This window comes from Seriola aureovittata, chromosome 14, assembly GCF_021018895.1.
Source record: "Seriola aureovittata isolate HTS-2021-v1 ecotype China chromosome 14, ASM2101889v1, whole genome shotgun sequence".
NCBI lineage: Eukaryota > Metazoa > Chordata > Actinopteri > Carangiformes > Carangidae > Seriola > Seriola aureovittata.
In genome coordinates, this window is record NC_079377.1 from 22,323,528 (window position 1) to 22,348,800 (window position 25,273).

General features: G+C 39.3%; 1 protein-coding gene across 1 annotated transcript in view; it reads right to left on the reverse strand.

Moving 5' to 3' along the window:
- Nucleotides 1-25,273, reverse strand: part of cdh11 (cadherin 11, type 2, OB-cadherin (osteoblast)) — an 81,641-nt gene that overhangs the window by 35,213 nt on the left and 21,155 nt on the right. The window contains exon 2 of the mRNA XM_056395162.1: nucleotides 10,042-10,107. The gene's annotated coding sequence lies outside the window, so the exon portion shown is untranslated. The remainder of the gene's footprint in view (nucleotides 1-10,041; nucleotides 10,108-25,273) is intronic.

Below are 25,273 nucleotides of genomic sequence, written 5' to 3' on the forward strand. Positions count from 1 at the left end.
GTTGCATTCAGCTAACCAGCACCTAATTAACTCTGCCATTGTTCACATGCAGAGCTAAATTATTCTGTTTATTTTTTACAAAATAAAATACTTTAAACTCCATTTATATGTGTATTTTGAGAACATTTTTGTTTTGCTCATTTCAATTAGCATCCTCAATTACTGAAAATCACACTCATTTATATGGAAATAATATGCAGTAAATTATGTGCAATCAGAACTATTTTTTTGTGCTAATGAGACAGAGATGTTTTTTTTTTTTTTTAAATCATTTGGCAAACATATTTTGTGCCTTTTAATTGACTGCAAGACCAATATTCTTTGCTGTTTTATATCACTGTGACCATGGTTCACCTCTGTGCAGACAGCTGCCTCATAATTGCATATCATGCATTCATCAAAGCTCAGCTCGGATGCAAGACATAACCATTTCCGACATGGAGTGTGGTCATTGTGTTTGCGTGGTTACTCGTGTACCTTCATAATTTTGAATTTATCCAGTCAAACACAATTCCACAGAACTTAAATATTGACATTAATGTTTTAGGTAACTTTAGGAACCCAATTTAACATAAAGTAAAGCTCCTCACCACTGTAGCGTTCACAAAAATGTATACTGCGGCTAAAATCCTCCTTGCATGAAAAACTGAGTTAATGAATTAGTGGAAGAAGTACATTGAATCATAATGAAAACATAAAGAATGGCAGTAATGGGGTGACTGTTTCAGCAGGGTGCGTCACAGCGCTGTTACTAATTTGGCCTTTAAAATTCGTAAGGAAATCCTCTGGGCTGAAAACAAGTTGATGACCAAACCAATCCGCTCTCTGTGTTCTTCCAAATGAGCAGCAGAAATAGACAGTAAAACAATGGGAGATGCAGTTAAGCTTGAGGCAATACAATGCAGCTCCAATTAGCCTGCTGACTGCTGTTTATTGGCTATTGGTTTGCATGGGAATGCCCTATTCGTGGGGTTTAACTTTGTAGCTCTTAGGCCTCTCACTCCTGACAATTAGAAAGATGAACTCTACATTAGGGATGTTCGCAGTTAATTATGATGAGTAATTTCCAAAATAGACGGCAATAGAATTAAAAGTGTGAAAATTAAAAAAGAGGCAAGGTCTTGCACCATCAACTATGTTCGGATTGACTTGTTATTGACTTAAACAGAAACCTTATGAATGTGGTGTTGAAGGGCATCTTTAATTAACCGGCACTTAAATTAAATTCCTTTCTCTCTTGCTCTGTCCTTTCTCCCTTTTTGTTGTTCATATTGTGCTTTTTTCTTTCTCCTGCTTTCGCTCTTTTTACTCCTCTTTTTTCCTCTTTCTCTTTTTTCTGTCACAGTCCAGTAGGATCCACCATAGCAATTATAGCTTTGCATTACAGTGCTAGAATGACGCTGTAATTACTGCACAAGACTTGGAATATACTTAGGAAAGGAAAATGAATATGGATAATCACATGGTGCTGCAGAAAATCACAGATTTGTTTTTCTTTTTTTCTCCATTCTTGTTCATCACATTTGACTTTTTATCGCTCTCTTTGAGAAAATGGCTCATGACTGTAAGACACAGAAAGACATTTTCTTGCCCTGCTTTAAAAAAATATCAAGAATCAATCATCTGGTCATCTTCTTCATGTGTGTACATATCCACAAATAGTTAATGAATGCAGTACTTAAAAAATAACTCATTGAGGACATCGGCAGAGGTTCATGGTTCACTGAGACACACACACACTCCCCATCACAGAGAGATTCATGACACTGTCACTGCACCTTTTAATCTGAGAGATAGAAAGACAGATGAGTATGACAGGAGATGTGCCAAGACAAACACAGAGAGGAAAAGGGGAATAGTCATTGGGAAAAGATGTTGCTCAATCATAAAAATAGACATACAAAAACACACACAATTCCTGGAACAGAAATGGGGGAGGGAAAAATAGTTAAAGGAATTCATGCTATGGAAAAGCAAGCAAAACCTGAGACTCTCTATGCCTCATGCGCACTCTGTCTGTTTCACTCTGTTTCTGTTTCTGTGTGTGTGTGTGTGTGTGTGTGTGGTGGTGGGGGGGGGGGGGGGGGGGGTTTGGTCTATAGCCCCTAAGGGAGGTAGAGAAAGAGAGAGGTGGGGGGGCAGGAAACGGTGGCGTCTGGAATTGATTTGAGGCTAAAGGAAAAATAAAATACTTCAGATTCTTAAAGGCTCAGGGAGCAGGGACAGACGACCACAAAGAAATGAAGGAAGTTAGGAGAGAGGGAGAATGAGAGAGGCCACATAACCACAAGAAAAAAAAAGAAAAGAAGAATGAGGCTATAAAGCAAACATAAAGAAGGATTTATACTACTGCATTAAAGTCTGTGAGGTCGCCACGAGTACATTGTGGCCGAATCTTAGGTGTACTCAAAAATGCAACAACACAAAGGGTTACATGGCCTACACTGACATGGTGAGAAATGTGATTCTTCTTGCTTTGGCCAGTTTGTATTTCTTTGTGTCCAATGCTGGTTATAGACTGGTGACAGAGAAAGCAGCCTTAGAGGACTGATCATAAGGACAGGCAGATGACTTTATATTCAAGGCATGAGGTTCTCTCAAATCACAGCTGGGGCGCCAGTTTTGCAGCAGTGCCAGTCAATGAATGGAGCCATATGCAAGAATATTAATTAGTCACTTTGTCATAGTTACCTGCAGAACAGCTGCATCAGCATGCAGAAGTAAAATTCAAGTTTAGAGCAGGAATGAAATAAGAAATTACCCAAAGGGAAAATAGGAAAATAGATAATAAGAAGGACAGAGAAGAAGGAATGGAAAGTATAGCTGCCACATTGGAGAACTGGAGTGAAGGGAAGGCTGAGGAAAAAGGGAGTAGAGAAATGATTAACAGGAGGTATGGAGGATATCTTGAGATGCTGCTGCAGTGGCTTGTGATTCACTTTAAAACCTGTTTCACAGCACAGCTGTGGAATTGTTTACTTTCTATCCCATTTCAACAGCCACATCCAGCTTTGCACTGTGACAGCTACTGTGGTCCTCACACATGTAAGAAAGTTTATTTACAAGAGGATCCAAACCAAGCTGAAACACTAACTCTGCACAATAGTAAACACTGACGCATAAGTCAAAGAAATACACAGAAATTAGATCTCATCCTATATGGTCATCGTGAAACACCAAAAAAAAAAAAAAAAAAATGTGAGCACAAAGTCCTCAAAAGTCCTCTTGAAGTCTAAGACAGAAGCTTAAGTAGGGGAGGAAAAATGAGAATAACCCTGTCTGTCTTTTGAGCCATGGCAAATATCTTCAATAATGACTTAATAATAGTTACTGTATATTTCAAAGGTTTGTGTTTACATAGTGTTGAGAGGACCATCTTACTTTTACAGTAATAGGCCAAAGGTTAAAGAATGAAGTGAATCAACAAAATTCCTTTAAAACAATCACAAATGTGTGTGTGTGTATTGTGTGTATTGTGTGTAATGTGTAAATCACATTATATTAGCAATTCAATCAATCTTCAATGTTTCTCCATTGTAAGCTGTGAAAACTGTAAGTAACTACGCTGTGGAGCGACAGTGAATGTACCATTAACCGGTCAGCATGAAGCTTGTTCATCTTATTAGCAAAGCTCGTTAAACCGACCACAACAATGATAAGCACTGTTGTGTATTATTGGCCCCATGCAACACTTACACAGCTGCCAAAATGCCACAGATGGAGAAGAAAAAGTAAGGTAAAAATAATTTATGGCACCCTTAAGTCCACAACAGACAAGTGAAATTGTGAGAAGACAAATAATGGAAGATTTTGATAGAGAGATGAATAGATCAACTGAAATTTCAAAGCAATAGGGGGGAAAAGAGGAAGAAAGAGAGCAACAGAGAGGGATTTGTGTCCAGCTAGGTTAGCTATGTGTGTTCATGCTTTAGCGAGCTCAGCGAGTCTGTTCCAACATGATGAATGGAGACTAAAGATATTAGAATATGAGACAGAAAGAGAGAGAGAGATATCAAAGGGAGGCTGAGAGGATAGGAGGTAGAAAGCCTCTTTTTTTTCCATTCTTCCCCATAGAGAAATGAGAGAGTTAATCTCAGGGGCTTACATTTGTTTTTTTCTCTCTCTATCTCTCTGTATTTCAGTATCTCTGCCTTTTGACATTCTCACTGCTCCTTCCTGATCTTCACTTTCCTCCCTATCATTCTCTCATGTTTTTCTACTCTAACGTTGCTGTTAACCATCATCCATATTTGCATCTCCTCTTCTTTCCCCTCCATGTCCCTCTCTTGTTGAATTCCCTCTGTCCCGAATCCCCATCTCTCCCCTCCATCCCTCTGATTCCTTGCAGGGTTTATGGGTTTATGATGCATGGTAATCTCACCACAAACACATTTATCTGCTCATTCTTTCTCTTTCTTTCTCTCTCTTTATTTTTTCTTTTTGCTCAGCAGGGCTGTGAGCTGTGTGATGATGCTTATAGGATATTTACATTTGATTGGTGGATATGCAACAGAGTGAAATGTATTGACAGAAGAATAGAAGGGGGCAGAACAGAACAAAACAGAGCAATGAAATGCAGAACAGAACAGAATAAGGAAGGAGACTGAACAAGACGAAACAGAGCAGTGAATACAAATTCAGCGCACAACACTACAGACAAAGGCCAATGCAGAGCAGAATTGAAATGAAATCCATCCAAGGCCTTCATCCAGGGATAAGGAAAAAAGTGTCATCTGACCTTTCAAAATGAAAAAGAAAAAAAATCTATCTATCTATCTATCTATCTATCTATCTATCTATCTATCTATCTATCTATCTATCTATCTATCTATCTATCTATCTATCTATCTATCTATCTATCTATCTATCTATCTATCTGTCTATCTATCTGTCTATCTGTCTATCTATCTGTCTATCTATCTGTCTATCTGTAATGGTTTATCTATGTAAACAAAGCTATAAAGGGATCACATTTGGGTCAATGACTATTGTTTTTCTACTTCAAATCCAGTGCAGGTGGCTTTGTGGCGGTAGGCTTGGTTGATCAAGCCAAACCTGTAATCTCATATTGGAGGATAACTCCATATCTTGCATAATTTTTACCCCCAAAAAGCAATTTCCATCCATTCTGAAATGCCATTTTCTCCTGACAGTAGATCCCCTAAGCTTTTGAATTAAACATTGTTACCTGATTTGTCTCCTCAATGTTCCCAAAGGTCTGATGATTACATCCTCACCTGTGTAGCCGTATTACAGTATAAGCAAACATCTTTGACACATTTTTACAAAAAATATTGCTACGGCAGAGACGAGCCTCCCGTTGCCCCTAGATAAGATTTTATAGTTTGCTTTTCAAATGTAACTGACGTCAGGTATCTCTGCTTCTCTGGCCACATGAACTGAAAAATGTAACTTCAACAGAGAAAGAAAACAGAATTTCAAACATCAGCGAATCACTCTAGCTGTCATTGTGGGACAGACACAGATGCACTGTTGTGTAACGGCATCCTTCTGACGCCTTTAAAATCACACAGTGAGGTGGAAATATGCCAGCTTTGTTTGGTTCAGTGTAAACAAGCAAAGGCGGCACAATGGAGGATCTTCTTAACGGCAGTCTAGTGGGATCTCAGTGTAAAGAAGGCTTTACTACAAATGTACCACAGACATGCAGGGCTGGTAAACTTGAGTGTTTACTGGCATTTCAGGATTCCTGGGTATAGAAGTTCACATTTTCCAGTTACACTTTAGCCATTTGAATTCCTGAAGGTGCGTAGTGAATAAAAAGGCAGAAAAATGTCAATGACATTCAATTGTAAATTTTAATTTATTACCAGTGTTAGCGCTGTCAGAGGAAGGTTTTTCAAATTGGTAGATATTTTGTGAAATGAGACTGCAATTATGCCATTTTGTAAGTGCATCAATTCACACAGTAGTTCCATCATCGCTCTTAGTGTGCCATCCAGAAAAAAACCCTTCGATTTTCTGTGCAATTGAAAATGATCTAAAGCTGAAAGACTGTCTCCAAACTTTCAGATATACAGTACCTCACTAATTCTTAGGCATTACGCTGAGACTCTTATTCAGAATAGCAAAAGGCTGAGTGCAAGGTCACTATAAGCTTAAACCACTACATTTCAGACATGATTCAAAAGAAATATCTAAAGAAAGGGGTGAAAGCATCAAAGCCACTGTCAATGCCCAGACAGCATTTGTAGTGACATGCTTTCGTCACCCTCGAATGATCTTAGAGAAGCGATGGCAGCATGAGCCAGCAAGAAAACAGTCGCTGTTGTCCTTGAAGGTTTCATTAAAGGATTGATGTTTCAAAGATGCTCGGTATGTTGCTCCTTATCGTGTTCATTTTCATACATACATTATCCATCTGCCATCATCATCACTTATCTCCACTTATATGCCTTGTTCTTCTTCTTAAATGGCAAGACAAACAACTCCAACCACAGATACACAAGCATCGATGGGGGTGGAGTAAACTCTGTAACTGAGTTATAAACAGATCTCTCTCTCAAAGCAGGTGGTCAGAATAATATTTTAGATTTGTGGGAGGTGGCGGTGTTGCTATGTCCCGCTATGTTGCTACCAGCATCCAAGAGAAACCTTGAATGAACCTTGAAGCTGAGCAAGGTTTTTTTGGGTTACTGACACTTTTTGGCATCTCAAACTATCACTGATGCCACTCATTGGATCTCTGCAATCATTGCATGGTAGCTGTTTGTATTTGTGCGTGGGTGGGAAAGGGCATTCTCTTTAAAACTCTCTCCAGTTTTTCCAGAGTATTTTATTGATGTGTGCTTTTCTATATCTAGCTTTCAATCAGTAAGACTTGTAGGTAATCAATACTGGTAGAGGGCATTAAAACTCACTCAGTGTGTATTTGTGTAAATCCCTGGAAAAAGAATCTTCTCCTCCCTAATTCCTGCTCCTTATCTATCCTCCCAGACACCCATCAGTGTCACATGTTTAAAGCTATATGAGCCTGATAGTTAATGAGTTTTAACAGCATTTTTCTAGTCTACACTTTTGAGAAAGGCTTATCAGCACTGTCTTGCACCCTCCCCTGATTTTACGTGTTAATACTGTATAGGAAACAGCTGCACTTAGCATTTTCTGCTTGTTGTGTTAACATTCACTGTTGCATCTACATTTGTAATGTTTTGCAAATGTCAGACATTTTTCTTTAGGTCAAGGACATCAGTTCTTACTTCCAGTGTGACATTAAATGGAGCTTGAACTTTAACTGGTTTCCTTTAAAGAACAACTTCCATTAAATGATCAGTGTTTCAAAGACTCCTGATATCTAGCTTCTTGCCCCTTTTGATGATGGACCCATCTATTTACAATCGCAGCAAAGTCTATACATGTTGAAATTATGTTTTCTCATTCTTAAGTAGCTACACAATCACCCAATAATTATGATGCTCCAGAATTTATAAATCACATTCACTGTTTAATTCTTCTGTGCTCCAGACCAGGAATACCCAGAAATGCACAAGCAATGAAGCACAAATGCAGAAAGAAGCAATTGTGATCTGACTGACCCACTTTTTGAGTGTCTTATACACAACAGATCAGATCATTAGTCGATCAGAAAACAGGGTTTTTGAGTTGGCTTGTTGATTTGAATTGGCATAAACCTCCGGTAGAGGCACAGTGTGCTTTCAGGGGAATTCTCACTTCAGTATCTCATTTTGGAATCGTTATACTGCAGCTACACTTAATCTGCAATAATGCTGCTGTAAGCATTACACTCGCTGTAGTTAATAAATGCAAAATCAGCACGCAAGTAAAGTAAATGCACTATATACATGATCTGCATGTAAACAAACTGTTGCATAGCAGCAGCAGCAGAGCTTTTCATGTGAAGTTACCTTACACTGGAGAGAAGTGTGAACTAACTTTTGAGTGATTACAGTTGTGTGTCTCACTGGACCTACAGTAAGTTACAGTAATGACTGTGCAGCTAAAGTTTGCAATTCTGCCGCCAGACAAAATTAAGTCTACCAAGCCTTAAGCCTTTGGCTGAGGAATAGCTCTGTGGCTGAACTTCCTGTAAACTGAAATAGGGCGTCATTTATAAACTCCATATAATAAAAAACACAAGGGAAGGGAGAGAATGGATGCTAGTCCTAATATCCTCCTGTTGTCTCTGTGTGTGACACTGGCATAGACTCAAATAACTGATAATGCTAGCCTAGGGCTGCCACATGCATATATGTACCGCCACATAAGCAGGGAAGAGACTACTTTGAGAGGGAGAGCGAGCGAGAGGGATGATGTGACTTGAGACTGGTTAAGATAAGCATTTTTTTCCCTTTTCTTACTGTTTTTCTACAAAGCTAAAATATAAACACACACACAGAATTTCTTTGTGAGTTTGCCTGTCACTGAGTTGTCACAGTGACAGAGGAGGTCATCTGGATGAATGCCTCCTATTATGGGATATATGCTCAGATCCTTGTTTGGAGGTCAAAAGGTTAAACATCCAATCAGCACACAGTGCATCTAAACCCTTTGAAACCATGAATCATAATAAGTTACCAGAGGAATCAATAGATGTCAATCAAGACACATTTCATAGGCAGCCACAAAGCATAATCCAGGCAAAACCAAATGGAGCTTAAGTCTTCATTTATGTCTGACTGATAAGAGTTTTTCAAGGACAACATTTAAGCCTCCAATTACTGATACTTTGAGTGTATTCTATATCTAAAATTATAGCTATTCTCATCACAAGTTTTTCCGACACATAAACGGATGGATGGATGCATAGGTAGATAGATGGGAGTGAAGACAGAGTAATGATAATGTCCGTGCGTTAAATCTACTTAAATTGTCATAATCAACACACCAAATTACCGGTTTCCTGTATACAAACAGCATACTGTCCAATTTCACGATGAATACATAATTAATTTAAGTTAATCATCAGTGTTCTCACATCAGATGTGAATGAAACTCAATGGCAAATTGTGTCCTCATAAGAAAACCAATGTATTGACCTAACCCTGCGAAAAGACATGATATTACATCAAGAACATTACAACCAGTCACAGATGAAGCAAATAACATTGATTATCTTGTGTCAACAGCGGATGTCAAGGTCTTGGATATATTAGAGAAAGTAAACAGTCAGTTCTAGTAGTTGGTGTGTTGGATGGAGAAATGGCCAAGTGTAAAGACCTTAGAGACAAAGTCCAGATCATTATGGCCATTTGACTGGGTCGCATCTCAGAAACTGGAAGGCTTTTAGGGTGCTCCCAGTCAGCAGTGGTGCACCATTGATGTGCAAGGGAAATTAATAATATCCCATCTTGTCCAAACCAATGGATGGACTACTGTGGCACAGTTTAATGAGGCTTATTGGAAGAAATTTCCATGTTGTCACACACTACAGTTTGTTGCTGTGGTTCCTGTCTGACCTACTGTCTGTAAGTCTTTCTACCTATTTGTGTCTTTCCACTTTCCAGGGTGCAGTTGAAGGATTAGACTATGCTGTTCTGAAATCGGCTAGTCAGCCTGCCAGCCACTGATAAGCCCACTCAGGATCGATTAGATCTGCCTTTAATCTATTCAACTTTTTCCAGGCGAAAGGAAAAAATGCTTAGTATGGGAGATGTGAGGTTCGCGATACGGTGACTTTGGGAACATGTGCCTAGAGGGCAAATGCATTGTAGGCCACATTTTTAGGCATGAGATCATATTAAATATGCATTTTTACAAGTCCTCTTTAACAAGCTGCTGTAGGCAAATACAAGCTAAACAATTCTGAATAGTTTTCTATTAACCATGAAGGACAGAGATCATTACTAAAAGAGATGGAGGCAAAACAGAAAAATTACTTAAAGAAAGCAAGAAAGAAAGAAATGGAGATAAAGCTTTTAAAACCAGTGTGCTTTCACCCATCATTCTCACTTGCTTTGTATCTGAAAGAGAGGGAGTAAGTTTAACAGAATGCTAAACAGCCTAACGGGGCCTGATGTGTCAATGCCAATTCACAGACCTGCAAAAAAAAGCAGAACGCACCTTTAGCTCATTACTGGTGTCGGATACGATGAGGGTTTTCTCCTCTGCTCAGAGACACAGATATGCCTGAAAGAAAGAGGAGGGGGACAGAGGGAATTTGCATTAATCACATGTAAGAACCACCATTTATTGAATAGGAAAGGGTTCGAAGACACTGTACTTTATGTAATTATAGATATGTGTATGATGTAATTAGATATATTTTAATTAAATGTACAGTGTATCTCATAATGTTTGCATGTAATTATACAGGAGAGTAGGACAGATGTGTAGCTTGTTTAGGTCAGAATGTTCATAAAGAAAAAAAGTAAAACAAAACAAAACAAATTTGTGTGTGTGTGTGTGTGTGTGTGTGTGTATATAATGCCTAGAAAGCTGAGAGAGCATAAATCAAACTACTTAAAATAGTCTCTTATGCTAATTTAAACATGAGCAACTTCACAAACAAACCTCTTGTAACACTGTCAGATACTCCTTTAATCTTCTTCCTTAAGCTCTGATAATGAATTAAGTTTAAAAAAATGTTTTCAATCCACTAAACAACTACATCAACAAAGGCAGCAGCAGGCTGCTGGCATTCCAGCGGAGATACTGTAGGGATTTGAGATTTTCAGTCACTGTTCATATTGCCCTCACTATCTTCCCAAATTTATTGCATTTCACTCACTCACATCAAAACAACTGCACTGTAGTTAGGCATGACTGGAACAAGTAAAATATGAATAAAAGATCTTTAATTCATGTGTTGACCTCACCAGCCACTGTTTTAAATTCACCAGGCTACTTACTGCGATGTTTCTTTTAATGTCTGGGTCAGAGCCCAAAGGTAGGACGATTGAACATTAGAATTGGTCACGAAGGGTTTTGAGGAAATTCATAATAGAACCTGCTTTCCCTGTCTTTGTGTTACCATTGCATTCCCATTTCACCTGAGATGTTATCAGGGCAGGAAAATGAACAGGACATGCTCTCGCCTCCATCAGTAACTACTAGTGAGAAGCCCTTGAGCAAGCTACTTAACCCTGGCCTGTCTCAGTGGAGCGACTCACAGTGGTGGTGCTGTGTGGCTGTACAGGGCAGCTCCCCTGCGAAAGTGTGGAGCAGAGAATTTCAGAAAATGAAATTTGTGATTTTTCACAAACCTTCACTGGGTGACACAGAAGAAAGCTGTCTAGTAACATGAGATTTTCTAAAATAAGTGTTCCCTTCCATCTAGCAATTATGTGGGTGTGATGGTACATGAGTGAGGAAAAGAGGAAAAATGCTGTGAGGGAGATATTTCATAATGTTGTAATGGCTAAATATCAAAAGGCCAAAAACTGACTTTATCTTCGGCACCACATTTCTTATATCCACATCTTCCTAATTGTTCAATGAAAGATCCCACAGCTTGAAGGACCAAGACTCTGCAATAATTAACCTCCCTGTTATTTTTTACAGCAACTAAAAAGCACAAGTACTTTTAGTGGAAAAGAATTATGTAAGACATTTAATGTCTATTTATATATATATATATATTATTTTATTTTCCCATTTTTTACCAGAATGGGATTTTTTTTCCTTTTTTACATTTTCACAACTAAAATTTTTGATATCTTTAATACTACCATATCTAGGACATTTAGACAAAACATATCTGTTAGGTTTAATTACTTTCAACCTCTCTCAACCTCATAAAATTTTCTCTCGAAAATTGTATGTAGACACATTTGCAAAGAAGTTTTCCAGAGATTGGAACAATGCTGAAGAAGTCTGAAGAGTGACAGCGGCAGTGCAATGACACTTACAGCAACATCAACATTGGCATGGTTTTCAGCACAACTGAAAATGCCACAGATATCTTCATCATCAGCAGAGCATTATGACAAGTCATCATTATTCAGTCCCTCCAGTTTTTTTTACACCAATCATCATCATACTATCATTATATTCATGTAGCAGATTGGCCTGATTTGCATGCAGGGAACACTGCCTCCTTTCACCTTGTTAAAGAAGAAAAAATGGATTTTTATCAGAGTATCTGTAGCAATGCGTGCTGACACAGCACATGTCGAGAATAGCAACAGCGTACTACGTTACCCATAACTACACCTCAGATGTTATTAAAAAAATTAGGCCTATTTTTTTTAAGCCCAATGCTAATCATTATTTTATGATATTAGCAATGATGCTGTGGAATTATACCACTCATCATTGTGCTATTGTTATTATCATTGTGCAGCTACAGTAAATCTGCCTGCTTTGTATGCAGAGGCGATTGAGCTCATTCCAACCAGAAAATGACAGCTTGTTATGTGAGAGAAAATGGATTTCACCGTGTTGTGGTATTGCAAGGGACCCTGAGACAATCCTGTCAATACTATAAAGCACTGTCTAAATTGGTTCTCATATGAAATGTGCAATGCATGAATAAAGAACTATTGATTGGTTCGGCCACTTTCAACAACTCTGTTGCGTGCATGTTTCACTGCATGCACACAGGCTTCCAAAATGTGATAATATTTTGTATTGATTTCTTTTGATGATTTGCGTTCATGTGTGAAGAGTGGTTTTCCTCATGGTAAACATGCGGAGGACCTGCAGATATAATGTTTTGTTTCTGCAATGAATAACAATTGAGAGAAAATATTTGCAATATTTGATGATGTATGACTTTACTCCATCATAGTACTGTGCGTACAGATTGCTGTTTTGGCTATAATAAACATAAACTACATTGTCTGTGGTGTGCTTCCGTAATAAGACTGTTCAGTGCATCATAATGTCATACACTGAAAACACTGCATAGCCGTGCCTTGTTGTACTCTCTACTTCACAACAAGCATCCAGAGGCGAAACACCAGCACTTAGTGTTCAGCTTTCATTTCATGATGCAAGAAATTGAATATTTCTGTTGTATTGTGATATGTTGTTGTATGAGTGCTGTTCTGTTCGACAGAAGAATCAAAGAAAGGTATACAATGATATGGCCTGCAGCTGCCAGGAACAAGGTCATTTCAGGATACAAACATCACTGCAGAAAATAATCTGAATTTCTTTGATTTTTTTGGACTAGTCTGCAAATGTTCTAGGCAAGTCAACCTGCTCAAACATGTAGACACACGCATATGCACAATATTCGCACATTTCATGTACACATGCAAATAGACAGCTTGAAATCCAGCCATTAGTTTTGTGTCTGTCATTAGCTAAATGGCCTGAAGCTGGAGTGAGACCAGAATAATTATTCTGATTATAGTCCTCTATCTGAGCCCTATCCAAGCACATTACGCTCTTCCGGATTAAAATCTGATGTTTCATCTAGTTTCTAAATCAAGATACTAGGATTTATTTTATGATAGCAGCCAATTGCAATCTCAACATTACCACTAAAACTGGAGAAGATATGTTTTTTTTCCTGTCCTACAGTTAGACTCTTCACTACTGATATCTGGCTTCATAGGGCACTACAACACAGGACCTTTATATAGCGAACTACATCCAAGGCCCCTCAAGTCATCCTTTAAGAGACATTTAGCCTCAGCAGACCTTCTTGACAATAATGAACGGTTATAGGGTGGCGGTTGTCATTGAGGACTCACCTAGAAGAAAAATAACAATCTTTTCCTTGCCAGCACTAATTGATCTCAACAGTTCAATATGCACCACCTGATAGCTGAATATGACCCTTTGCAGATGAGAAAATCTTATTTGTGTGGCTCCTTTTCACAAATGAAGGGTGACTGCAGCTTCCTGGAATTCTATGTGATGTGTAATCTAATTCATAAATTATACATTTGATAGCAAGCAGCCTAAAACACCCAATATATGTAATCATAATATCTTGTGTCATTGAATTGGTGTTTAATCAAGAAAGTGATTATATGCATGAATATGAGAGTGAATATGGGCTTGTAACTGTAAGCACGTGTTCATGAGTTTGATGCTCTCAGTGCGACTGTGGTGAAATCATGCAAGCAGAATTTGATAGCGGCTTTGAGGATCAGCACAGTGGGCGCAGCTGGTAGCTACACACACACACACACGGACATACTTTTACTTCTATCTTTGTGAGGACACCCTGACATATTGCATTCCCTAGCCCCTTATCCTAACCCTTTAATCATCACGGCTGAATGCCTAACCCTAACCTAAACCTTATTCTAACCTCAACCCTAAAACCAAGTCTTAACCGTCAAACAGCCCTTTAATGTTGTGAGGACCAGTCAGAATGTCCTCACAAAGATACAAGTACACACACACACACACATGCACACACCTAGCCTATATTACCTGGCAGGGACTGGTGGACCCTGGCTGTGTCAGTATTACCCAAGAGCCAGTATGCCTTCACAGGTGCATACACACATAGACACAAGCACATTTCAGTGCTTGAACGTATACAAACTGCTTTAGTGTTACCATGTAGTGCGCCATCCACACACACACACACACACACACACACACACACACACACACACACACACACACTGTTCAGTTGCTTAAATTTCCTTGCATGATTTTCACACCCACTATCACAGTCACAAGCATTGTAGGAAAAAAAAAAGGACACTTCCGAATGGGCAATGCAATGTGTCAGGAATCTGTGCGACCTGTCTAAATTTGGCCCCAGTCTGTAAAATAAACTACGTGACTCCTCTTTATCTACACTCTGTAAACTTATTTTTGGTGCACAATTCCTTTCATATATTTTATCTTCAGGCAAGCATCCTCCTCTAACTCTCCCCCTCTTCTTCCTCCTCCTCCTCCTCCTCCTCCTCTTGCTCTCTGACTCATTGCATGGTCTAAAATAAAATGCTACACAGGAGATGCAGGTGCAAGTGGCGGGCAGTTATTTTACAGGGGATTGGCTGGTAACTATAGGCCTATTTTTTATCCTCGAGCTCAGACGCCCTGCTCCCACAATAGCGCTACTCCTACAACATTTGCTCTAGACAGCTGAGTATTTTTCCACTTCCTCATCTAAACACATAAGTCTGCTTTTCTGTCAGATGCTCTGAAATAGCACTATGTGGTTAGATAAGCCGAAAAGATAGAAGTCACCCTGATTTTTTCTTCATCTCCGGTGGCTAGCAGCAACTTTCTATCTACCCTTGAAAACTAGTTTTCAGTTTCTTTATTTTGTTGAGAAAGTGACAGTCTGAAATACATTTAGGATAAAACATGTTACTTTAGGCCTTACAGTAGCTGGTGATGGATCAGTATTGTGTATGCAAAGAACATGCACAAACCGCCCCTGATATTTTTTAGATTTACCTTGTCCAACTTGGCAGCCTGCACAGCTAAAAACAATTAAAGCCAAACCAATGCTGACAGTGGTGATGACTCTACCTCCTTTGGTTTGAGTAAATCAAATGAAGATTAGGGCTGCAAATAACTTGTTTTGTCTGACCAACAGTCCAGAACACACAGATACTCAAGTCAGAATGACTTTGAGAAAATGGAACGTGGCGAGTTTTGACATTTTTGCTTGATACATTAAATCAGCTAATTTTTGATTGTCGGAATTGCATGTCAATTGATTAACCAAAAGACAGACAACAAATCAATGCATCTGCTGCAAAATATGGGCTTTAAATTATATTGTCATACAATACAAACACATTACACCACATTAAATTGAATGGACATGTCAATGTACTTTTTTACTGTTGAAGTAAGCTGCAGCCACTGAAAAGGACAACTTGGTACTAATGATAAATCTGCAGAATGTGTGAACAACAGGCGTGGGCGTAAGGTCAACGGCAGTCATTTTGATGCCGTATGCCTTTTTAAAGAGTTTGATCTGAAGAGCCGTGGCAAGATGGAAAAGACTCCTGTAGTTGTGGTTGGAAGAGTTTGACTTTTTTTTTTTTTTTTATACTCCCTTTCTTCAGAGACACCAATTGATTTTGACAAAACAATCCTCACTTCAAGAACGAGTTGAACAAACAGTGGTGGCTAGATGTACAGTACTATGAATGAACAGTGTCATACATTAACACAAGTCCAGCAGGATGCCAATATGATCTGATTCTATTGTCTAGACTTTGTAATTACATCTTAGGTCCATGAGGCACTGGGAATTTAAAGGTAACATACTGTATATGAGCAAATGTGGCTGAAATCTGTGAGCCATCAGCACCGTCTTTTGGTGATGCTATTATAAGTAGTAGCTCATTATATTTCCTGCATTGATTTCTTCCTAAATTAGTTCTGTCCCTGGGGATGGCAATGTTGCTCATTTACAAAAAGCAGCCCATGTTTTAAAATTAGTGAGGTAATTTAAAACTTAAGACTTCAGCCTCAGCATTCCCTCAGCCAGACACTTCTTTATTGCTTTAAGGTGAGAAGCTTTTATTAGCCCCTCGAGGTTCTTATCTGCACAAACTTGTCATTGGCATCTTGTATATTCATTGTTTCTTCACATTTGATTATATCAGTAATTTCTCCTTCCCCTGTTTCATCACTGCGCAAATGAAATAAGGAAAGCAAAAATTCAACTTCCTTATTTTAGGATTAAAAAAATAAGAATAAATTTGAGGATGTAGTGCAAAGCTTGCCAGAGAGCAGTTGTGGTAACCTAATTTGGAGTGGGGGATATAAATATGAAGGGGAGTGGGGCAGGTACCAAACTGGTTGAATAGCAGGTTTTCATCTGCTAAGATTGTTTCTGAGGGGTCACAGACTTCTTTCTTATAAACTGCTATTGTGACGAGCAAACTTCAGAACAACCACATTGCGTCCTGTGTCACTATTTGCCACTATAGTAATGTGTAACCTGGTGTATAAGATCAAGAAGAGACGCAGGAAGCCAGCAATAGAGATTATCTGTGTCATAGGTGAAGGCTGGTGGAGAGTCGAAGAGAGGACAGAGAAGAGATATATTCCACTTGACATGTTGACTGAGAGAGACGGAGAGTAACGAGCAACAGTCGTTTAACTGACAGGGTGGAGAGGAGGGATAAAGAGCAAGGAAAGAGATAGACGATGGATATAGAGAAGGAGAGAGAGATGGAGAAAGGAGAAGAAGGGAGCAGAGAAAATAAATATGCTGTTTACATATTCAGTTCTGCGTGTGTACCTGCACACTTAGTTATGACTTGCCTCACTTGTCGATGATTTTCATTTAGATAGTTTGTTATTGTATGACACGCTCTCTAACTCATAGCAGTTCACCCTGCATCTCACACATACACTCACATGAATATATAATGATCTTTCAAAACTGTATCTTGTCACAGATACTTTACTCCTTAAAGTCTGTTTAACCTCACATCTGACTTGGAAATAAAACCCTACAAATAGATCAGAGTGTAGCTGCTGCTGACACCACGTTGCATATTCATGAATATATAATATAGATCATTTCCTAAACATTAATTACATATTTAGGAGAAAATGTCACCATGATCTCTGGAATATTAACCTAAAAATGTTCTTTTCCATTTTTATGTGCTCCTGATTGGTTGAGGTGGAGTTAGATAGAAAGTCCTTCAACTGGAGGACATGCTAAGCGTTCAAAGCCTGAACAGTGGAAAGTGTCTACTTTGTCCTTTAGCAACACACTCCTGTTTACAGGTCTAAAAAACATTATTAATCACTAATGTATCACTCAGTTGTCATGTACAACCGTTATATAATCATCTGTGACTCCAGGTGACTCTGTGGGGTGACTCTGATGACCCAAATATTGAGAAACTCTCGCTATCCCTCGCTGACCCAGTGTTGTCACCTGTTTGGCGAAGGGACAAGAAAAAAAGAGAAGTTCCTTCAAATAATCAATAATGTATTACATTACTGCTCCACCATGTCTTTTATAATATCTACAGTAACCCAACAGTGAATCTATTTTAGTTAAAAGTGCAGCCTGTAGCATATAATATAGTGTGAAGCTAAATTTTACCTAGATGTTGACTTGTCATCCAAAAGGTTAACCATAAAAATCATGTAATGCTGGAATGTATAACAGATTTGTAGTTACTCAGGTTGTGTACTGATTTGAGGTCTCTGGCCTGCCCATCTCTTTATTTACCACTGCATCACACGGGTTCATGTAAACACAGGCTATCATTGTCCTGCCCACTAATTAATGAGTCCAGTCAGAGTGCTGGATGCCTGCACGCCCGTTCTGTCTCCTCAGAGAAAACCACTGGCAATCCTATGAATCACCGCATTCAAATGGTCTTGTGGTAAAAGAGCAAAAATGATTGAAAACCAAAAGGAGAAATTCATGAGGCTGGATGAGCCATGATAAATGCATTAGCACCAGATGACATTTCCATCACCACCTCATCGATCACCTTGGGGACATTTTAAACGGTGGATTGTGTATGTGTGTGTGTCATATGCAGAATCTGGCAGATTAAAACAGCTCCCACTCCTCAAAACACACACACACACTCACATACGCACACAGAATAACAAATGCAAGCATAAAGAAAAACAAAAACAGAAGATAGGGACATTTGACACACTAACATGCACGCACACACAAACAGGGTGAACTGCAGGCTACAAAGTTATAACTTTTTATTTTTAACAAGTTTATTAAACCATAAAGCTACATCTCCCCATCCCTTCCTCTATTATGAAAACTTGAGATATTGTGTTCATGTATTATTGCTTCTCTATTTTCCTTCAAATAAGCTGTTTTTTTTGTCTTTGAAGTAATTCAGTGCAGGTCCCTTGCATACTTTATTGTAGTGCACTCACCACTGTCCTGTTGTCACTGAGATTTATATGTGACATAGACTTAATAAATACCTTAATTTTAACTGCTATTTATACCTACTTTTAGGTTGTTGAGAAAATCACATGCAGGAGTGACCATCACAAATAGCATTAACCTTTGCGAATCCAAATGAAAGCAACAGTCACACACATATCCTCCTTTCATTTGCATGATCCTCCCTCAAATGCAAATGTTAAAAGGAGAAAGGTGAAGCTCACTCATTACAAGCAAGATGCAGATGAGAAACTGCGCTTTGAGCCCAGCGCACATGTTTGATAAATAACAGGAGCCTCTCTAGCTGAAGGAACCTCCAGAGTCTGAAACAAGGTACAAATGGCTCAGTAAATCTGGCCCTGACTCCCCGCTCATCTCTGGCCTCTCTCTCTCTTTCTTTTGGTCTGTCTCTTGGTATTCGGCGGCTGCTCTCTTGCAGCTCAGGCTCTCTTATCTAAATCTCCATTCAGACAGAGAAAGAGACAGAGCTGGGGAGAGAGAGTCAGAGATAGATAATACAGGTCACTCTCCAATGACAGCTCTAAAAGGCATCTGGGGAGAGGAGAGAAAAGGAGAGGAAGAGAGAAGAGCTGCTGCAAAGCAGTATATGGATTTCTGTTCTAAGCTGGCACTGTGGAAAAACATGCAGACTTAATAAGTAGCTTGATATGAAAGTTACTGTACATCTGGTGATTTTGTAGTCTCACGGAGTCTTAACCATTTATTTTAATATCCGCTGAAAGCCTGTGGCAATGATAAATCAGCAAAAAATATCCACCTTATGCCTGAGTAATGGAAAGCTAAGCTGAGCAACAGTGAGCAGTATTAGCGCTTATCAATGGAAGAGGGAATTTGTACCTTTTGTACCCCTGTCATTTTGATGCTGCAAAAATAATCTTTTTCAGTTTAGTCGTCTTTAATGTGCTGGTAGTGTTGTTTTGGTGGTGCATTTCCGTCTTAGAGCCTGAGATGAGATTTACAACACTTTTTTAAGATGTAATAGTTGAGATTAATTTTACCACCCAAGATGACCACAAGTATATATTTTTTGAAAGATTAGAGTGTGTAGTGTTTATATTTTTGATCCTTGTGCCATTCCTCAAAATGTCAGGTGACCATCCGCCTGTCCTCAAATGGATGATACTGTTAGATTTTCATTCTGTCGGCGTCCATAACTAGTAATATTGTACCATGAAAGGAGGCCTAGAGGTTATAGATGTAGGTGTGTAACTGGATGCCTGCCAGCCTCAAGTTTTAACAAAATGAGCCTGTGACCATGCTTATAGGAATCATAAGATTATGAGAAATGTGAAACATAACTAGAAAGTAATGAGATGTAGCGATGAAGTAATGTTGCCCTCTAACCGATGATGTTTTGAACGCTTACCAAGTATGATGCCCTGTAAGTGTTTACATTCTCTTTTTCTGTCTATTTATATTGAACATACACGACCTTTGTTCCTCACTTGTCCTCTACCCTGCTTTACTATTTGTCAGTCATTCTGTACATATAGCACAATTTTCTAAACATCATTACATGTCCACACACACACAAACACACACCCGCACACTACTATCTTTGAGTTATGTTCAGTCCTAATCTGGAGCAGGGGTAGAAATGAGAGAGGTCCTGCAGCTCAGCTCAGTTGGTGGGCGTTTATAGATGTTCATTTATCTCTCTCGATTACTCCCGATCTGCTCTCTACCGTGTCTTGTCTCCCTCTCTCCATCCCCATCATCACTTTGCCACTGCCTCCCTCCTTTTTCTCCTTACCTGCGGCAGACAGTAAACTCCAAACTAAATTGAATTTGGCGTGTACTCAAACTGCTGTTGAATATAGCGCTAAAAGCAAAGGCCAGTATTTTCCTTTCGACCCCAGATCTTTTCGTACAATGATGTCTGTGCCACAAGAAGCAGCTTGGAAGTTGCAATGGGAGCTAACATGACTTGCAGGTTCTTCAAAGATGCATAGAAACCCATTAGAGTAATTCAGTTAACTAAACCAAAAACACAATGCTAAAAAAACATAAACAACCAATCACAGTATGCAATATATCACACAGACAGTAGGTGTGGATGTACTGAGAGATGCTAAAAGAGGCAGTGAGAAAAATTCAGCTATAGCCAGCCTGCCCACACTGCAACCACTGAAGCCTAAAACAAGACAATTTACTGTGTTACAATACAGTAAACCTGGAAACAAATCTACCTCGTCAGTCCCTTTTACTGTTGCTTTTCTTGGCTGTGAGCGAGTGTTGAATTGATCTACACCACCAACACAACTACCCTTTTCAAGTCTCTCTATCTTTTTAAACCAACTTGTTATATATTTAGCCATATCTCCTTTCTCAGCCATTCTTTTCCTTTACTCTGTCTCTCTGCCCACCTCTACGTCTCTCTCTACCCCTCTCTCAGCACTTTGTCTCTCTCTCTCGTAGTGCTATCACAGGATTGTAATGTAAAGTCAGTCTCTATCTGTCTCCATCACCTCACTCTCTTTCTGCATGTGCTATTAGATCTAGTTGGTATAGCTATAGTCAGCCCTGCTGTCCAGGCAAATGAATGTTAAAAGCCTATTGAGTTTCTTTGCGCAAGCTGCAATAGCTTTGTCCTTATATAGGTAATACGATGTGCTACGTGTGGGTGTGTGTGTCTGTGCTTAGTGTGTTAGTAGTTTGTGTGTGTGCATGTGTGTGTGTACTATATGTAATGTGATGCAGTCTTTTAATTTAGTAAAGGAGACACAGTCAGCAGGTAAAGGTTATGACCTCTGCTAGAGGACACACACACACACACACACACACACACACACACACACACTGTAACCTAACATGAAATTGATTCCAAGGTAAAGTAGCATAACATATGAGGCTGCGGCTGATGGAGCATGTGACTGCTGTATTGTACGTTTGTATATTGTAAAGAAAGGAAAAAAAGGTTATGATGTCAGTTACAGAATTAGCTTTCGTTCAATTGCCACTTGGCTTTAAATCTGAACCTAAAGACCCATCCACAGGTTTCAATGTTTAGATCGACCGTTTTTACTCCATCTAAGAATCGCTGAGGAGCTGAGTTTTTGCATTGAAGTCATTTTTGAGGCCACAGGGAAAAGCGGTCCTCTTCCTGGCAGTAATGACTAGGAGAATCACTTGGAGAGAGCTGCACAGCGGCAGCAGTAACCAGATCAATGAAGAGACTGCAGTTAGAAAATAGGGGTCGCCGTAATCAATTAGACTCTTAACTGCTGCTGGAATGGTCAAACAACAGCTGGTGGAGAATCTCAGATCGTCTCTGCCTCTTCTTCTTTCACAGGTTCCTACCTGTTTTCTTAAACCTTGTTTTTGTTGCTTTGTCACACATTTTCCTACTGACTGCTCTTTCTTTTGTATCACACCCGCCTATTTTACACCTTCATGTGTTTTTCTGCTTCTAATTTCCTATTTAATTATTTGAATTCCAATTTGCACTTTCATTGCTCCCAATTACCCAGCTGACATGTTTTGTACTGTAAAACCTTGACAGCGGCACAGAGATTGTACATTTTCACTGCCCCAGGCAGCACATATTGAAAGTTTGCGTACAAAGTTAAACCTATTTTACTTCAATGTGTCTGTGTCCTTCATCTTTATCCTGCCCTGCTTCTAATTGTTTTCTCTGATTTGCCTTATTTGCCATCACAAAGGTACAAGCTGGGTCCAAACACTCTGCAAATGTCAAATATTTCTCCGCTTAATTGGCTGCCTGCTATGCTGTGTCTACACATAGCCTCTTCTCTACACTTTCCGTCTTGTTTCTCTGCTGCCTGGATGCTTAACTACCTGTTAACCATCCGTAACGTTGATGGAAACCCGAAGCCTTCCCCATGTGGTGACACAGCAGGTGTGAGGTCGACTTTTGTGTTTAAATGAGTGAACATGTTTTAAATTAAAAACCTCACATCTCGTTTCTTCACGTTGTAGCTGATTCAGCTTATGAGCTGTTGGTGTATGAAAAATGCAAAGTGGTTGTTTTTGTCATTAAATGTCGTAACTGGTAATTTTCTTCATGGGGTAATTTTCTTAATCGAGCAGCTTTTGTCAGGTGAGCCGAAAGTGACATAACTGACACTGATTAAGCATTAATGCAAATAATTAACATGGGCCATAAATGTTTTACTTTTTACTGATCAGAGCAAAATACAAGAAAAGGTTTTCCATACAAAATTCTTCTTCCCGTGACCAATGATAATTTTCCCTGCACTCCAGTTTTTTTTTTCTCATCACTGTACGTGCCTTATGTGACCAGTGTATTTGATGTCAGCGGCACACACACACACACACACACACACACACACACACACACACACACACACACAAGCCTGCACTCAAACACCAGGGCAGCACTATAAATGGTTTATGTCACAATCTTTGTCAAACACCCCCACCCATCACACACACACACCCTCAAGCATCAGCCATGGAAGTGAAAAGCCACTTCAGAAAAATAATGGAGCTGTGGCAGCCCCGCAGCATGTATGTGTGTTCATATGTGTGGGTTGTGTTTCTAAGTGTGTTTTCATAAGGGTGAGTGTAAGATGAAGTGTGCATGACTGTAGTCTTCAAGGCGGGATGCGTAAATGGATCTCTGAATGGTTGAAAGAGATTTGACCTATTTACAAAGAAGGCTTCGTTTGTGAATGTATGTGTGTGTTTGCGAGAGAGAGCGAGTGCGAGGGAGGGTGTGTGAGTTGTGATTTACATGTGCACACATGCAGAAATCTGAACTCCGTAACAAGGCTATAATTGGTTTTGATGTATTACCATATGGATTTGACATATGGGCCAATTCATTTGCAGTTTTACATTCCAAGTCTTATTCAAAATTGCTTATAAGAGAACAGTACAATTAATTCATTGATAATTAACATTATGAGCAACGAATAGTAAAATGTAATGGACAGAGCTATCCTGAACTGACGATACACCTGTGACTGCAAAAGGTCATGGAAGACAGAGGAAGACAAAAAAGACTATAAACAGCTTAGGAGTGAAGTGAAGATGATTTTCTTTTATCTGTCATTATTCAGATGCATCATTTAGATAGACAGATAAATGGATGGAGATAGCGAAGGGGTGGTTGCTTTGCTTGCAAAGACTTGGCTGTTGATGAATAACCCAATCTCCCATCTTCATTACTACTACAGCTACTAGTGCTACATGCGCATACACAGCAGAATCTGTCACAGATCCCCTCTAAACAGCCTCAGGGGATCCAGGGAGGGAGCGGGAGAGAAAGATAAAGAGAGGAGAGAGCAAGAGAGAGAGAGCAGAAATGCTGGGTGTGTCCTGGGCTATAGATAAGCATAGAGAGGCTACGCTGAGGAAATGAAAAGCAGGACAAAACACACTAGGAGGGTAAACACCTGTTTGCCCAGATTTTCAGGCAAACCACCTATTTTTAGAGTGCCATTAAACCCAATCTCAAAGGCTCTTTTGTGCTTTTGTCAGCCAGTTGTGACGTTAGCTGGCTACAGTCTGAATCATTTGTAAAGCCAACAGGCTTCAAGAGACACTGGTGAAGCTATTAGTGAGTTATCAGAGCCCGCTAGGATGCCTGATGGCTGGTGTGGATCTACAGCCTTTTGAAATGAATCTGGTCCAGCAATCGATTCAGGTGACGTGTCGGAGGTTGATTAGAGACATGACCAGAGGTCAACCCGATGTAACCGAAGTTCAAAGCAGGTTCACAGTGAGACTTGTAAAGGAATTTTCAAAGGGCACAGTGAAATTAAGGCTTTGATTTATTGGTGTCTGTCTTGCTAATTTAGATCATTTAAGACAGTGAAGACAAATGAGGAGAATTGAAGATGATTTACAAACAGGTTCTTTTTTACATGTTTTTGTGAGCTACAAAGTACATTCATGGTAAAGAATATTCTGGTTGAATGGTCCTATGTTCGAGACAATCAAAAGTTGACATAGTACAGATAAGGCAAACAAACACTTTGGTAATGTTAAAATGATGACTCCTGTGGGCAAGTAAAATTTAGTTAAAATTATCATTTGGTTTTGGCTGAATAGGCCAAACCTTAAACCTTCTAGCAAGACAGGTGGAAGGAGGAAAAGACGATCAGAATTTGAGTCCTCTGTTTTTTACCAATCACACAGAGCTTGCTGACGATTGTTTTGAAAACCAGAGTTGAGGGCAGTCCTCTTCCGGCTTAATCAATCCAGCAAGTGGACAGCTTTTGGCTGTACAATAGCTAACAACCGCAGGTCATGCTCAGTTTTCAGACTTATGTGTTGGTTGTGTGCTGTGTATGAGAGAAGTGAGTAATGGTGAGCATTTTTAAATTTGATTTCATTGTTAATATTGTATTTGGATTTATTTTTTCTCTTTTAGTGAACATGTTTTGATGATGATGGTGATCATAAATACTTTAATTGGAGTTTATAGTTAACCCCTTGTCTTGTTCACAAGTACAAAACCAGGTGCTGCATGTATAGAAAGCTATAGGGAAACAGTAAAGTTGCAGAGAGATATAG